Genomic DNA, 10186 nt, shown 5'->3' on the forward strand with positions numbered 1-10186 from the left:
TATCAAACAACAGGTTGCTGATCAAATACATCAACAGACAGAAACATTTAACATTAATGAAGATCACGTAACCTGTCAGGATAATCCAGTAACAAGCACTGATTACAGCACACACACAACAAGTACCACTAATGATACTGCAGGCACTTCCCCATCCATCACTGATAACGTAGACATAGAATTAGTTAATACACTCTCACTTATATTTCAGGAAACACTCACTAAATATACTGGTACAGATCCCACACAAAGACCACGTATACCAAAAATCAACACTTCAAAGGCAGTAGGAAAAACACTGGATTATGTAAACACTCACTTACTACCAAACTACATTCATTCAATTTTTACACTCTCAGACATTCATACATTAGTTTATGACAGATAAAACAATTTACCACAACAGACCAGACATCACACTCATTGACAAACACAATAAAATCACATACATTATAGACATAGCCATTCCAAACACTCACAATGTACAAAACACATGCACTGAAAAAATTAGCAAGTACACAGAACTTGCCCAGGAAATAAGGCATCTGTGGAGGATGGATAGGGTAGTTATTGTACCTGTTGTTCTCTCCTGTACAGGTGTGATACCACACATGCTACACAAAAGCCTGGGAACATTACAATTGAGTAGAAATACATACATCACACTACAGAAGGCCACTATATTGAATACATGCCATATTGTTAGGAAATTCCTTAATACAGACACTGACACACACATTTAATTTTAGTTTTGTTTTGGTTGCTATGCCTTGACTCTGGTCCGGCATAGTACACAGCCACCGGTTTAAACCGAGTATTACCTACTAAACCCAACATAATAATAATAATAATAGCAATTCTCTCAGTAAGATAATATCAAATGTTAAGTCCCTTTATATTTTATTTTATTCATAGTGACATCTCATAATCTTACAGTTTTATTTTTTATGGAAAAATTCATTTTAAAGCAAGATATTTTTCCATAAATTTAATTCATTTCGAGCAAAGCATTTATAATTAATTTATAATTATGAACAGAAAACACAAGTACTTGCATTGTACTGGTATAACCAGGGCTGTGGAGTCGGAGTCGTCAAAAAATCCGCGACTCCGACTCCCGTTTACTTACCAACTTGTTATGTATATGAAACGGAGTCGGAGTCGGATGGCAAGGAAAAGTCGGAGTCGGAGTTGGAGTCGGTAGATTTTTACGCGACTCCACAGCCCTGGGTATAACACAAATCGTACTGTTTGAACTTTGTCTTTGACTATATTTTAAACCACACTCACTACATTCCATTTTATTTAACGTATAACGAGTTCAACAACGTTGACAGTAAGCTAAAGAAATGATAATTTGTTTATCTTAGGGTGCGTTTACTTCTGAGCTAATAGTACTACAGTAGAGCATCGATTATCCGACTCAATTGGGGACTCAGGTTGGTTGAATAACTGAAAAAATCGGATAACCGAAAAGAATGAAAAAAATACATTATTAGTATAGTATATTAGTATATCCCATGTAATTAGTTTATTAGTATATCGCTATTAACCAACTTTGCGTTGAATTTTCATCGATGTTTAGCCTAACAAATTTTTAAAAATAATAATCGTCGCTATTGTATCGTTAAAAATTATTTTTAAAGTATCACTGGAGTTACGAAGGTTTTTGTGTGAAAGTATATTTTCCTCTGGTGTGTAAGAATAGTTTATTTTCTTAAATTATTTTATTGCTCACGAAACAAACAACCACTCATAATTAGAAAATTAAGTCTCGTTTAAATATTGGCCTCCCTTCAATGGTCGAGCCGTTGATGCCAGCTAAAACACGCAAAAATTTAACAAAAATAATATTAAAGTAGCCAAGACATAGCCAAATATTGTAGTGCCACATCACTAGCGGACATTTGAAATTTACCGACTAGAACGGTCGGTTAACCGATGTGACGGTTAATCGGGGTCGGATAATCGATGCTCTACTGTCCTTCTGAACACCGGAACTGACGTCATTAGCATGTGTATTCGTGCTTACATGTCTAGTTCGAAAGTAAACGCGAACGCTAACAAGAAATATGGCGATTTCCTGCAAATAATATTAGATGCGGTATATAAGAGAATAGTAGATTATACATACATATAATACATATTTAAAGCAATTGTTTTACCTAGTGAATGGATGTGACGTTGTTCTTTTGTGGTGTAACTAAACTGAGTTCAAAATTAACAAATAATTGATATTAATTAAATACAAAACATTTTTTTTTTCTTTCTTTTCTCTAAGGGTATTGGCGATCGTTTTAACAATATATAGTATATTTACAAATTTTGTGGACTTTCGTCATTCTCGGTAAACGAAAATCTACGAGGCTTATTTATCTTCCTGCCAGAGTGGGTTATCAGAACACGGGATTGTACTGAGACAGGTTCAGTTATTTTGTCAGGTTCTGCTGACTGTTCGCCTGCTCAGGAATACTTGGACTAGATGTAGGCATGCTGTTAACTGTGTCTTTTATTTTTCAAGTTGGCAATTCTGTTGTTCTAGGAGTCTTCAATAAATGATGCTCGTTTCTTCTACAGGGTGTCTCAGTTAAACGTTTCAGAACTTCTAAGAGGGGTAGGGTGCATCCCGACGACTCGGAATCATATAGCAATGTGGGGTCGGAAATGCTTTCCTGGCGTTGCGCTAAAGTTCCGAGCGTTCTTGCATGGACGTGGTGGTCCCGTGCGTTGGCATGCTCGGTCACCAGACCTATCGTGTCTTGATTTTTATTTTTGAGGGCATATGAAAACACTGGTTTATGACACCCCCGTTGACAATGCTGAGGAGCTGGTTGGAAGAATCGCAGTAGCTGCCGGAGAAATTCGAGATAAGGATGGATTATACCAGAATGTTCGGAATTCCATGCACCACAGATGTGAGGTCTGCATTGCAGTCAGTGGAAGAAACTTCGAACACTTTCTTTGACCCATATTCCTTTTGTTTTTGTACATTTATTATTGAAACGAATATTCACTTATGATCTTCTTCTTTATGATGTCTATGTGTACATTACCGCGTCAGGAAAATATTTCCTACCCCACATTGCTATTATGATTCTGAGTCGTCGGGATGCACCCTACCCCTTTTAGAAGTTCTGAAACGTTTAACTGAGACACCCTGTATAATGAATTCCATTGCGGTTGTAATGACACACACGTATGTTCTGGGCATCTGGCCAACTTTAAATTATCTTCTATGAACAGAATTTGCCCGGTTTATACGTAGCACTCAGATCATATTGTCGCAGATTCAACATCATACGTTGTAGACGCACTGGAACTTCAGACAATGGTTTCTTAAATAATATCTCCAAAGGCTTATGATCAATTTACGCAATGACCTTATGACCGCAAATATATTGACGAAAAACCGATTACAACAATACTGAATTGCATACAGCTCTTTATATATTTGTGTGTAACAGAACTGACACTCTGTCAATGACTTTGATGAGTGTGCTATGGGTCTCCTCTTTTGTAGGATTACTGCACCAGCTGCATCTTTTGAACTATCCACTGACAATGTTGTAGACTGCTTGGGATCGAAATAAGTTAAAAGTGGAGCATTGTTTTTTATCTCTTTTAATGATTGAAATTCTGACTGCTGTTTCTCTTACCAATAAAATGCTATATTATTTTTTTAACAATAGACGTAGGTTGACAGTTTTTTCGACTAAGTTATGAATGTTAGATCCTAAATATTTTACAATTCTTAAAAAAGGTTAAGGTTCCGTTATATCCTTATATGCTGGTAGATGACATATTTCACTAACTTTTGCTGAGTCAGTACACATTTTGAATATGCAGCATGTATGTTTTCAGCAAATTATTATATCTTTGAACTAAGAAATTAATCATTATCACTATAATTAACTCTTTGTATATTAGAAATTACATCAACTACGAACATTTCAAAATCTTTAAATTTTACACCTGCACAAAACTTATTCAGTTATTCTTCTTGCCTGTACTCATAAATGATAAGCAACGCGAAAAATACAATCTAAAATGAAAAAAACTAATTCAATTATATTTTCGTATTGACATCTCATTTATGTCTAGAAAATAATTTCATATGTACTTTAGATTATCCGTCGCTTTAAAATATATTCAATGTAGATGTAAAAACATCCGTTTGAGGCGTAGGTTCATTCAATCTTGTAGAGATATTTAATCTGTGGGTTTATTTTGTCAAAATTAGTGTTTCTTTGTGTCTGTGTGAGTGGCCCCAAGAGAAATGAAAACAATTTCATTTAACGACTTCTATTCTTCAAATAAAAACTTAAATGAATGTTTTCGTTTGAACTAAATCACCGTTCAAGCCAACAAAATAAAAACGCTAAAAAGTTACATTTATTACGTAAATTTGGTTAATTCTGACAGAACCCGCGATTGACACATAAAAATGCCTTATTTTCTCCCTGTGTATGGCCGCGTTTCTTTATGCAGCTGTGAGATAGCAGAAATTCCTATATTAGACATAGTCTTTAATAATAACATTTCGCGAATTATGCAACAATTGTTCTTAGCTACCTGAGAAAGTCTCCCATTACATTTTCTCGAAAGCAACATGACTCTTTCTCGTGAACTATTAACCTCTGCACGGCCGAAATCGTCCGTGAATATCACCAGAGACTGCCGAAAAGGGTTAGTCGCCGTTTTAGTCCTCGGAGAGGAAAGTAGTCGCCGCCGTTCCTCTGGATAGAAGTCGTCAGATAGCAACCGGACTTTGTTTTTTGTGCCTCCTATTTGGATTATTTGCAACAGGATTTATTAAGTGCCAAAGAAACTTGAACGAACGTCGTCGCTAGAACTTTGGATTAAGTCAAGAACTTGATTATCAATTATCAGCTATTCAAGNATTCGGGCATGGCCAACGGGCCAGCCGCGAGCAGTTTTCCGATTTATCTTCACGTTAGTTTTGGGTCCAGCTTTTCATAAAAGTCTTCCCTAGATGTATTCCCTCAGCAAATCGCTCACGTGTTGCGTTGCCTTAACCAAATAAACCAAACTAATTGTAACAAGTCATTAGACTCGTTACTTATTTTGACATTGTCATGATGCCGAGCTGCAACTTTTCGTCATAACGTGTTTTCAATTCTTTTAGTGGTGGTCTTGCCCTGTATTGTGTAAGGTTGCCGACTTTAAGGGGGAAACAATTTATCTCGCGTCAGAATGAGCCTAAGGGAAACCGCGTATGTGGGTGGTGGCGAAGGAGGCAAATGAAAAACAAGTGTTTTACAAAAGAAAACCCGTTTATTTGTTGGAATTCATGCTTACATTGATATTGGACAATTCCAAAATCTCGGTGTTCCTATGAAACGGTGAGAGTTCGGGTGATCGGTCGTAGCCCGGGCGGACGAGAAGGATCGCTGGACGATGCAGATGTTCGGTGTTAAGCTGCGGCGTCCTCGGTGATCGGCGGTAGCACAACATAATAGATAAAGCACAACTGTCTACTTAATCCAGAGGAGACTCCCTTTCGACCTTGAAGTTCCGATTTTTATAGTTTTCCCCCCTACTATTCGCATTTCGGATTGGTCCCTCGTTCCATTCCTCGCTTTTAGATTGGTCTCTCCTTTGTCGCCAGGTGCAAGACGAAAACTTTTCGGGTCGCGGGAAAGGTCCGATTCGAAGTGTCCATCTGATACCTCTTAGTCGACTCTGCTCGGTGACTGTTTATAAAACAATAACACCTGCACTCATAACTCAGGCCGTTGTTTACCATTTTTTGACGTCTAAGAATTTAACGATCATTTTCATCTTTCATCTATCAAAAATTTCCCTTTTGTTTTTTGTTCGAAAAGGTTTATCTCGGCCAACATTTTATAGACTCGCGAGCCGATGATCTACCTATTTATGAGCGATCGTGTTAGAGTTTGTCTTCCGCTAAGACCAGGGCCTCTAGGCCTCTAGGACTCTAGGAGCGGGCAATCCGGACATTTGTCCGGGGCGCCATTTTGGCTGTAAGTGTGAGAAAAATACCCCGCGTTTTTTTATGCAGCGAGAGTGTAGCGAAATGACGTCACGAGCAGTATTGGCCAATTAGAAACCAGTTTCAGTGTGTTCGCTGTAAAGCGCTTCTCGAGCGCTGCATAAAAAAACGCGAGGATATTGATTTGTTAAATACTCAATTAATAGNACAACACTTTATCCAATAGATTTTTAATTAAACCATTGTTAATTGTTAAGTGTATCTCAGTCACTCAGGGCCCGCTCTAGGAGCGGGCAATCTAGGAGCGGGCAATCCGGTCCGGGGCGCCATTTTGGCTGTAAGTGTGAGAAAAATATTGATGTCTTAAATACTCAATTAATAGAAAATTTCACGTATCGATTTTTTTCGTTCTCTAAAAATTTACAGTGCGTATCGTATTTATATTGTTTATGTCTAAAAGTTAAAAATATTTACACTATTATTGAAAAATTAACGCAGAATTTGTAAAGGACGATGCTCGAACTTGTTTGAACATGCATATACAGTATTTCTCTGAACAGAATAATTCACAGGATACGAAAAATATTATGCGAGCCATAAATATTTTTTATATCCATTGACAGAAGATAATTTTCAAGTTATGTTAATTACGGTTTTAGCTTATTTAGAACAAGGATAAATCTTTACTTTTTTTAAATATTATATTATAGTTTGCATTGTTTAATTTGAGTTTTGTGCGTGCATCTTCCAGAATGTCTAACGGACAAAGAAAACTGTCTAATTATCAGTACAAAAAAAAGAAGGCTGGAAAACGAAGCCGAAAGGCAAAAACAAGCTGACGCGTTAAAATATTATATTCAGAGTTGTACCAAAACAAATGACTCTGAAAATCCAACATCAAGTCCTGTTAAAAAAGAAAATACAAAATCGTCAGAGGATGACGATGACAAAGAAATGGACGAAGTTTCTAAATCAATTGGAACTGACAACACTCTGACTATCATCATCAGATGAAAACATTGAAAAAATTGACGCCAACGTGACACCTACAGAAAGCGTTCTACAAACTTTGAGTACAGATCCAGCATTGTGGCCAAGAATCTTAAGAGACGCCGAAAGAAGGTTTTTAGTAAGACAAGGTCCACCTAAACCATTGCATAATTACAAATTTCCTTCCAATGACACTGGTCGACATTTTAGCGTAAATTATTATACACGAATTTTAAGCAATGGAGAGCAAGTTTTACGAGATTGGCTAGTGTGCTCTCTTTCACAAAACTGCGTTTACTGCTTCTATTGGAAAATTTTCGGCTGTATGGTTAGTTCTCTTTCAAAGGAGGATTTTAAAAGTTGGAAACATCTCGGCGAAACTTCAAAAGAGCATGAAATTTCCAAAAATCGTATTCAGGCTCAAAAATCATGGCTAGAAATGAACCTAAGGTTAAAGTGTTGTAAAACTATAGATGCGGTCTCTCAAAGAATTATTAATTAATGTCGAAACAAATCCTTGGAACGAGGTGCTTCTACGAGGCATGTCCGGAAAGTAAGTACCGTTTTGGAAAAACTCGCATAAAAAATACTTTTTCAAAACAAAATTTATTTTTACATGAAAGAGCATAATTGTTGATAAAAATATAAACAATAGGATCGGTAAGATTTCTAAAAATATAATTTCTAAAAATAAAAATTATTCTCAGACAAAATAGACGAGTAAATTAAAACAGTCTTTCCTAGACCGACTTCGAGTGATTTATATTAGCTGACAAATAGTAATCAACAAAGATACTTTACTTTAACCAGGGTTAATTCTTTTATTTTCATAATTTTCAAATCACTTTCCAAATGCATTTCGCCGTTACAGCCTCTTCAGTGGATTATCCAACAACTAGACACTCGTTACCTTTTATACAAATAAATTTTTTCCAGCATGCATCAACGTTTAGACCGACATTCTGATTTAACAAATTTGCATGTTCTATTATACAAAGGTGTTCTACCACGCGTCTTTTAAACAAATTTTCCATTTTATACAATACTAGCAGATTCACGCTCTACACATTTTTTGTCATGAGAGAAAGTCCGTGTGTGGTTTCTTTCTCTTGTTTTTTATTAGAATAAGTGCACCACTCCTATGGATGTTTAACACTAAGAATACATAAACCAAAATACACGATACAAAATAAGCATAAAATTAGTATTCGGCTTTTAGTGAAAACTAAAATGTAAAACCAGAAATTAGAAATAGTCTTTTTTTCCATATTTTTTTAACATAATTGTAAAAAGCATCAAACAGTGGCTTCTGAACAAGCTTATCGAGTGGACGTGGCCACTTGAAACAAGCGTAAAGATTTCTAATTTCAGAATAAGTGTATGTTGATTGTATATTAGACAATGATAGATCACGTGGTCGACGGTGTCTAGGTTTTCTGTAGGGCAAAAGCAAGAAGCAGTTTCTGCCCGGTTATACATCTCCAGTTAGCTTCTAAAATTACCATGCTGAGTAAGTAGTTGAGCAGTAGCAAACGTTAAATCGGTAAATAGTGATGAGAACCTACATTCGACACTAAGAAAATAAAGTCGTGTTATTCTACAAGTTTTACTGCTCAACTACTTTTACTGATTCCACTTTCGCATAGCGTTATCACGAATATAATTTTTAAGGCTGCTACGTGAGATAGGGATGTAAGTGTAATCCGAGTCAGTTTCCTTTTGCAGCTGACTTAGCCTCAATGTTGGCGTTTTCATTTCCTAGTATGCCAGTATGGCCAGGAACAAATATAAAAATTATTTTATTTACAAGATTTTTAATATGGTGTTGGATATATGCGATTTTATTGCTATTGCAATTGGGATTTAATAGAGATTTAGGACAGACAAATCACTATAAATGTTGATAGACAGAGTTTTGTTTGGTAGTGAAGTGGCCCNAATAGTCTTAAACATTTTGAACGCTCACTAACACGTGTAAAAAAACACAATCCGGCTGTAATGGCGTCACTGGACTGACAATCAACCAGAGAGACGTGTGCGCAGGCGCTGAACTGCGATACTACCTCGGCAATGGCGGTAGAACGAAACAGTATTTACTTTCCGGACACGTCTCGTAAGAATCGTAGCAATTACTAAAATGCTTGGTAAAAGTGGTCTGGTTTTTCAAAGTACAAGCGACAAGTTGTTTGAGTATAAAAACGGTAATTTCTTAAAAATAGTTGAGTTGCTATCTATTGGCATCTACTTTTCAATGGGCAATACTTTTAAAACATGTTCAAGGTTTAACTTTGAAACCATTGAGTGACACTAGATGGGAGAGTAGGATAGAGACCTTAAAGCCTTTGAGATTTCAATTGGGAGATGTATACAACTCCTCGCTAAGCATTTACGAAAACTGAAATTAATCTATATTTATAAAATTGCTTGTCCTGACTGACTGAATGACTCACTGATTCATCATCGCCCAGAGCAACGCTGGACCTAAAGAGCAGAAATTTGGTACACAGTTAGGGTTCGTCATGAAAACGCACAATAAAAAGGGATTTTTCAAAATTCCCAAGTGGGGGAGAGGGGGAGCATTAAGTCTTAACCGGAAGAACGGCTTCTACTGTACTATTTTAGATGCGATTTTTTGTTTTTACCTGCGTTTTAGTAAAAAGGGATTTTTCAAAATTCCCAAGTGGGGGAGAGGGGGAGCATTAAGTCTTAACCGGAAGAACGGCTTCTACTGTACTATTTTAGATGCGATTTTTTGTTTTTACCTGCGTTTTAGTAAAGTCATGGGAATGCACACTAAGAAGGGATTTTTAGAAATTCCCCCGCGGGGGTGAAGGAGAGGATTAAGGCTTAACCGGAAGAATGGCTTCTACTGTACTATTTTAGATGCGATTTTTTGTTTTCAACTACATTTAGTCTTCATTGAGTACTTAGGTGTATTAAATTGATAACATTTCAGACATTGTTATAAATATTTTTATCATTTCAATTTTAAAAATGTTCGAACTGTTTTAAATTCGAATTTGTTATTGCGTATTGGTTCGATTATAGAACGATTGTAAACGTTTCAGAAAATTGATCAAATTGAAAATAGTTCGTTTGATTTTCGGCAATTCTCTTCAGCGGTAGGTGTTATATAACAATTACTATGGTTATTGAAATATTGGATGTAAATGGGGTTTGCTTGCAAAACCTCCGCTGACGAAGTCGCGGGTAACAGCTAGT

Source organism: Centruroides sculpturatus, unplaced genomic scaffold (assembly GCF_000671375.1).
Source record: "Centruroides sculpturatus isolate CEXI.00-Female unplaced genomic scaffold, Cexi_2.0 scaffold1638, whole genome shotgun sequence".
NCBI lineage: Eukaryota > Metazoa > Arthropoda > Arachnida > Scorpiones > Buthidae > Centruroides > Centruroides sculpturatus.